This window comes from Mus caroli, chromosome 1 (genome assembly GCF_900094665.2).
Source record: "Mus caroli chromosome 1, CAROLI_EIJ_v1.1, whole genome shotgun sequence".
Classification (NCBI taxonomy): domain Eukaryota; kingdom Metazoa; phylum Chordata; class Mammalia; order Rodentia; family Muridae; genus Mus; species Mus caroli.
This window is the reverse complement of record NC_034570.1, coordinates 27,850,961-27,858,297: the sequence shown is the minus strand read 5'-3', so window position 1 is coordinate 27,858,297 and position 7,337 is coordinate 27,850,961. Positions and strand designations below refer to the sequence as shown.

The 7,337-nt window shown below is 39.2% G+C and overlaps 1 pseudogene; it reads right to left on the bottom strand.

Moving 5' to 3' along the window:
• Window positions 1-1,819: 1,819 nt before the first annotated feature.
• On the bottom strand, window positions 1,820-2,612 carry LOC110287374 (annotated as a pseudogene).
• Between the last annotated feature and the right edge of the window lie 4,725 nt (window positions 2,613-7,337).

Genomic DNA, 7,337 nt, shown 5'->3' with positions numbered 1-7,337 from the left:
GAGAGAGAGAGAGAGAGAGAGAGAGAGAGAGAGAGAGAGAGAGAGAGAGAGAGAGAGAGAGAGAGAAGAGAGAGATTTAAATATATTTTCAATTTTTTTCATGCTACTCTTAACTTGGATGCAATGCTAGCCTCTCTGCTTTTCTTGCTATAAACACATTGGTGATAGTACTTTCTTTCTATGTAGTCTCTGTTTTTATGTGTTACGGTCCTTTGATCAATGGAATCACAAGATTCTTGTCAGATTCAAGAGGCAAAAGTAGATTCTATAAATTGTATCTTCACGTAGAAAAAGCATCAGTAAACCATTGTGAATAATTTTCACTCTTTCACAACAATACCCACTCTTTGAACTCATCTCATGTATGTATATGTATGTATGTATGTATCTTTTGTGTGATACTACTGCTTGGGAGACTTGAACAAATGTCCACCAAATAAGAAACAAACAACAGCCCAAAGTGAATACCACCAAAGTCCAAAGGAGGTGAGTTTGAAGAGTGTTCTTTCTAGGTGGCTCAGCTGGTTTGAACTTCCAGCTAGAGCAGAGCATCTCTTCCTCCATATGGCTCAGCTAGTCTCTGCTTCCTTCAAATGGCTTAATTAGTGTCTGTCTCCTCCCATGGGTCAGCTGATCAATACTTCATCCAGACAGCTTGGCCAGTGCTAGTTCTGAGCCCTTACCAGGCGGCTAAGCTTTGAGGAGAGTCCCAGCAGTCCTTACTGTTTATGTGTGTCTGAGGAGGAAGGGGACTAGTGAACTTGGTTTCAGGGACATCCTGAACCTATTGAGTTGTTCACTTCCTACAGGATGGAATGTTTCACCTCCCCTTAGAACACCTGCTTGTATCATCACTGTAAACAAAGTTTTAATGAACTACCCCATAAGGAGTCATGCTTTTTAAAAATCACTCTTGCAATATCCCATCTTAAAATATCCTGCCATTTTATCTCCCCTTAAATATAATGTATTATAGTTCACTCTCCTTCCCAAAGATTTCCAAAATTTATATGTGGAATAATTTCTTTTGGAAATTTCATTTCCAGGATTCTCTTTTGTTCACCCTTTCATACTCACAAACCAGTACTCCACTGTTACAGTTACTGTACCAGGATATCTCCTTCTCATCCAATATCTTTTTAAAAAATAGTTCAGTCTTTAAGATTTATTTTATTATTATGAGTACACTGTAGTTGTTTCCAGACACACCAGATGCATTGGATCACATGACAGCCACCACATAGTTGCTGGGAATTGAATTCAGGACCTTTGGAGGATCAGTCAGTGCTCTTAACCACTGAGTGGTCTTCCCAGCCCCTCATTTAATATCTTAATTCATATTTTAATCTTTAAGAATCTACTATATCACATTATCTTTATTAACTAAAATATGTGCATTAAATATGTGTAAAGGTAGGTATGACTTTGAAAATGTCTCCACTTTAAGCAATTCAAGAAATATTTAATGCACATATGAGCTGCAAGTCATAATACATACAGAGACACATACAGAAATACACAGATACACACACACACACACACACATGCACACACGCACACATGCATACACAATTAGACTAAGACTTAGAAATGTTTGGACACTTTAGAAAAAAATCATTTTGGCAGGACTTAATATGTTATTTGCTTAAGTATTGCTCTGCTGGTATCAGAAATATCCTCTTATTGAAATACTGGAGCAATAAACAGCGATACTGATTCCTGTTCTTGTAGCTGTGATGGAATACTCTTAAGACAAACAATTTTTTTTAAACCCTGTTGTTGAACCAGTGACATGTTTTTATTGTGCTGATGGGTCAGAGAAAAGAAATATATTTAAAACCTCAGTCCAGACGCGGCCTCCGCTACCCCTCCCCCCAGGTCGAGTGGTCATTTATTTTGTCCCAAGTGTGATTGTCACAAGTTCACCAGTCCCGAATCCTGCCTGCCCCGCCGCCATGCCCCTGGCTAGCGCCGGTAGGGATGGAAGCCCTGCACGTTGTGGTTCTGCCCACGTCCGAAGCCACTGCAGCCAGCCGGGGGACCCCCGAACCTGGTACAGAGGGGTCCCCATAGGAGGGCGGCTGCTGGCTGGGGTCCGAGAAGGCCTGGCCGAAGCCACTCAAGTCCTGCCTGTAACCATATTGACCATAGGGGAAGTCTGGCTGGGCTGTTGGGGGTTTGCTCATGTCTGGGGCAGCCTGAGACAGAGGTGGTGGGAAGGCCAGCGGGGCAGCCCCTGGGGTGGCAGGTGGAGGAGGGACCCCTGGAGGGGCAAACTGATCAGGGCGTGGGGGCGGAGGACCGTAGCCAAAACTGAACTGTGGTGGGGTGCCATAGCCCTGTGGGAAGCCCTGTGGTGGGGGGAAGCCTCCAGGCAGTGTGGATACAATGTAGGAGGTGAAGGGTGGGGACGGGGGCGGGGCTCCTCTGCCCGCAGGGGCTGGGCCATAGCCACCAATGGCCTGTCCTGCTGGCACCCACATTCCTTGTGGGCCATATCCTTGTTGCCACGTTGGAGGGGGCTGGCCTGCCCAGCCGTTGGCTGCACTGGGCGCCACGCGGCTGCCCCACTGGCTGGCTCCTGGCTGACAAGCAATTTTAAAGCAGAACATTTATTTTGGCTTACATTTCCAAGGTATAGTCCATGATGTGGAAGTCATGGAGGCAGGAACTTGGGAGAGATGTCATATGTGTATTCACAGTTAGAAAGCTGAGAATGATAAATACACATAGTCACTCAGTTCCTAGTCTTCATTTATACAGTCCACAGTTGAACTCCTCCAACATCAGATAACTTGATCAAGATAGCCATAAGCAGAGGATCATTTCCCAGGTGAGTCTAGATTCTTGTCCAGTTGGTAATCGACACTAACCATCACAGCTATGATGCTGATTAAAGTTAAAAGGAATAAATGACATGGAGTATTATTTGTGAAATATTTAAAAATCTTATCATTTATTCAAAGAAAATAGAATTAATCTTTTTATTTGTTGAGAGAATGTTCTTCCTCATTTAAATTTGCTAATTTCTTTCAAATAATAAAGAACTGTTTAAATTATTCTGAATAAAAAAGTGAGAAATAATTTAAAGAATTATAAGCTGCAAGCACATATCATAATATGATGAGATTTAGCTACATATTTCTGTGTAGTTTTATTCCAAAAGTGTGTATACATTATTTAAATATAATTAATGCAATATAAATTATGTTGACTATATTCTTTGTATAGCCTGCTTCTCATTTAACATAGTCATGAAGCATCTATGATAAAAACATACATTCAAGTATGAATTACATATATTGTTATTCCATTATACCAATTCTTCCTACTAGATCATCACTGCCTGGATGATAAATAGTACTATTCAAGAATCATCATGTTTTTCAGTTACTTTAGTATTTCAGTTCTTAAATAGTGTCATTTCCACTATGGACACTAGGAGAAAACCTACTTTTGAGTAAGACCACTTAAGAGTATAACTTGGCTCTTGAGTGGTGTATTGTTGAAAGGGAGAAGGCATTAGCTGTGCTTATCAGTTGCTTATGAAAATTTAATGGAATTTGTGATATAAAACAAAATATTGGATGAACTTATGACAAGTTGTCTTTAATGACAGCTTGGAATACAAATACCTCATTCTAGAGGCCACTTACCTACGGCTTTTAAATTAAATTTTCTAAGTATCTTGCATGTTCAGCTCTACATTTAAAGCAAGTGGCACTCTATTTCAGGGAACTGAAACCACTTATGGTCATAAAATAATAGATTTAGATTGGCCTTTCAATAAAGGGATGAGCATGCCAGAAATCTGAAGGGTATTACTGTAAGTAAAAATCATTACTGAGAACTACAGAGAGCAAATTGATTTTAAAAGTTGTCATCTTTGCTGGCACATGATAAAATACAATAACGATAATCAATATTAAAATGTTCCCTGGGAAGGAAGATATCCTGAAGCAATACATAATTCCAGTCTTGTACAGTTCAATGTCATTGATAGGATTGCTGACTGTGTCAAATAGACGGTTTATCTCAGTGGGTGACTGAAAATAGAGGCTGAACACAAAAGGACAAAGCACAGAAGTTTACTATTAGGGTTATCTTGGCCTTTCTTAGAAACATTGTCCTTTAGTCCTCAGTTTACAAAGAGATTTATCACATTCAATTCGAGTCAATGTTGCATGCAGAATATATCCACAAGTAGAACTGGCTCTAAGCAATACTGTTAGAATGATCTGAAGGTAGAATTATTTATGACAGTTTTTATTTATGTCTTTTTAATAATTTTTTGATTTAAAATTCTTTTTATTATTGTCTATTTTAAGGGGAATTCGTGCTTTCTTTCATTTCTTTTAAAAAAAATTAGGCACCTGTAAAAGAGGACTATATATATGTGTAAGGAACACACATATGTATAGGTTTTGGCATGTTGGATCATCAAAACATTAACAGAATTATATAATAGATAGCTGAATTGAAGAGAATGTAGGCTAAATAAAATAGTTTTGTAACTAAAGATATTCATAACAGCAATGTTTGAAAGATAATTTATCAAGATCCCTCCACTGGTCATGTTATTTCTATAGCATAGCAAGGGCATTCAATTGTAACATTTCTCAATTCTGATTGTAACTGATTGTCTCATTCAGTTCCTATATTTCAAGTTTAAGTGTAAGCATAAAACTTTCATCAAAAAATATTTAAAGAATTGAGAGAAATCCTACGGAGGAAATTGATAGTTCTAAGTGCCATTAAAAATAAAATTAAAAAAAAAGAACACAATTAAATGACTTAATGATGCAACTCAGAAACTTAGCAGACAAGAGCAAACCAAATCCAAACACAGTCAATAGGAAGAAATAATAAAAATCAGAACAGAAATCAATAAAATAGAAACCAGGAAAACAATGCAAATAATCTGTGAATGTAAGAGCTGGTTCATTGAGAAGATAAACTATATCGACAGACCCTTAGCCCAACTAACTAAAAGGAAGGAAAGACCAAAATGAATAGAATCAGAAATGAACAGGGTAGTGTTATATCAATCACCAAAGAGAAAGAGCAGACTATTAAAAGGGAATACTTTAGAAACCTGTAATCCATTAAGCTGGAAAGTCTAAAAGAAATGGATGAACTTCTAGATTCAGTCAGACTACTAAAATCGAACCAAGAAGTCAACAACCTACACAGATCCACAACAAAGGAGGAGAACGAAACAGTAATAAAAAGCCTTAGAGCTAAAAATTGGTTAGGCCTAGACAGATACACAGCAGAATTCTATTAGACTTTCAAAGAATATATACAGACAGTTCTTTATAAATTACTTTTTGTAATAAAGAAATAGAGAAAGAAAGGAAAGAAAAGAAAAGAAACAAAACAAGTGGCACCCCTAAAGTCCTTCTATGAAGCCAGTATTTTTCTAATACCAAAATCAGGTAAAGATACAACAAAAAAGAAAACAATGGGCAAATATTCCTGATGAAAACAGACTCAAGTATGTGCAATAAAATACTTGAAAACAGAATACAGACCTTCAAAAACATTATCTACCTTGACCAAATTTGTCAAAGGCCAGGTAACAAACCCCGGCACTATCCATGAAGCTGTCTTTTTTTTTATTAGGTATTTTCCTCATTTACATTTCCAGTGCTATCCCAAAAGTCCCCCATACCCTCCCCCACCCACTCCCACTTCTTGGCCCTGATGTTCCCCTATACTGAGGCATATAAAGTTTGCATGACCAATGGGCCTCTCTTTCCACTGATGGCTGACTAGGCCATCTTCTGATACATATGCAGCTAGAGACATGAGCTCCGGGGGGTACTGGTTAGTTCATATTGTTGTTCCACCTATAGGGTTGCATATCCCTTTAGCTCCTTGGGTACTTTCTCTAGCTCCTCCATTGGGGGCCCTGTGTTCCATCCAATAGCTGACTGTGAGCACCCACTTCTGTGTTTGCTAGGCCCTGGCATAGTCTCACAAGAGACAGCTATATCAGGGTCCTTTCAGCAAAATCTTCTGCTTGTGGACGTTGTACATCGTGGTGCGCACTAGGCTCCGCACCACGATGTACAACGTCCACAAGCAGTATATCAGGGTCCTTTCAGCAAAATCTTGCTAGTGTATGCAATGGTGCCAGTGTTTGGAAGCTGATTATGGGATGGATCCCTGGATATGGCAGTCTCTAGATGGTCCGTCCTTTCGTCTCAGCTCCAAACTTTGTCTCTGTAACTCCTTCCATGGGTGTTTTGTTCCCAGTTCTAAGAAGGGGCAAAGCTGTCTTTTGAGTTGTTGGTCAGGACTGCTCACGAGACTCCCCAAACATTGCAGACTATTGTTATTGCCTTGACCCAGGGATCAGAGGCCCATTGGCTGGAATTGCTCTGAATGCCTCTTCTCTGAGGACTTGCTTTCATGGAACCAGAAGGCCCCATATGCACTTGCCAAGGAGTGAAAACAACCACCAGTCTTGCATTGCTATAACACCTATGAGCCACCATGCTCAGCATGCCACGATAACCTTATGGGTGCAGTAGTAGTTCATGTACTTTGGTGGGAACCAGAAGTTCACTAATTGGATTTGTGACACATTCAGTAAGAAAGAAACCATGCCCGGTGCTGGAAATCTTGCTAACTACCCTTTGCTAGTGAAGTCATAGATCTTGGAGGAACCCAAATTTATTAAGTCAACATAATCTCTGACTACACTCTAAATATTTGTCCTTATACCCATAGATAAAGGTAACCTGCTCCTATCATGAAAGATACATAATTTGCAAAAGTGGAGACTATTACAAAAAACCACAATCAGTCAAATTCATTTATAGGGCTCATCATCCATGGACACATCTATAGACACTCCTATCTCCAAGGTACAATAAAAATTGAGAGGGGAAGCTGAAAAATTACAAGAGTCAGAGGATCAAGGGGTTTTCTGTGAGATTGTGTCTGCTTAGTAATTTCAAAAGCTATATGCATAAAATCTCACCAACGTGATTTCTAAAAGATGAGCCGAACAATGGCATCAACAACAGACATGGGTGAGAGAAATCCCAGGAGGCCTCAACCCTATAAGTAGGACTTCAGGTAACTGAGGAATGCACAGATCAGGAGAAATAGTTTCCCCTAGGGAAGAGAAGATCAATTGCTTAATCAGTACCAGAAGATCAGCACTGAAAACACACATACAAGTAATAGTACGTAGGGTAATCAGAGTATATTTAGGAATATGTATGTATGTGCCTATATGTATATGCATGTAAGAATATTTAATGAAAAGAGGCCATAAACTTAAAGGAATTAAAATCATATGAGTGGGTTTGGAGGGAGGAAAG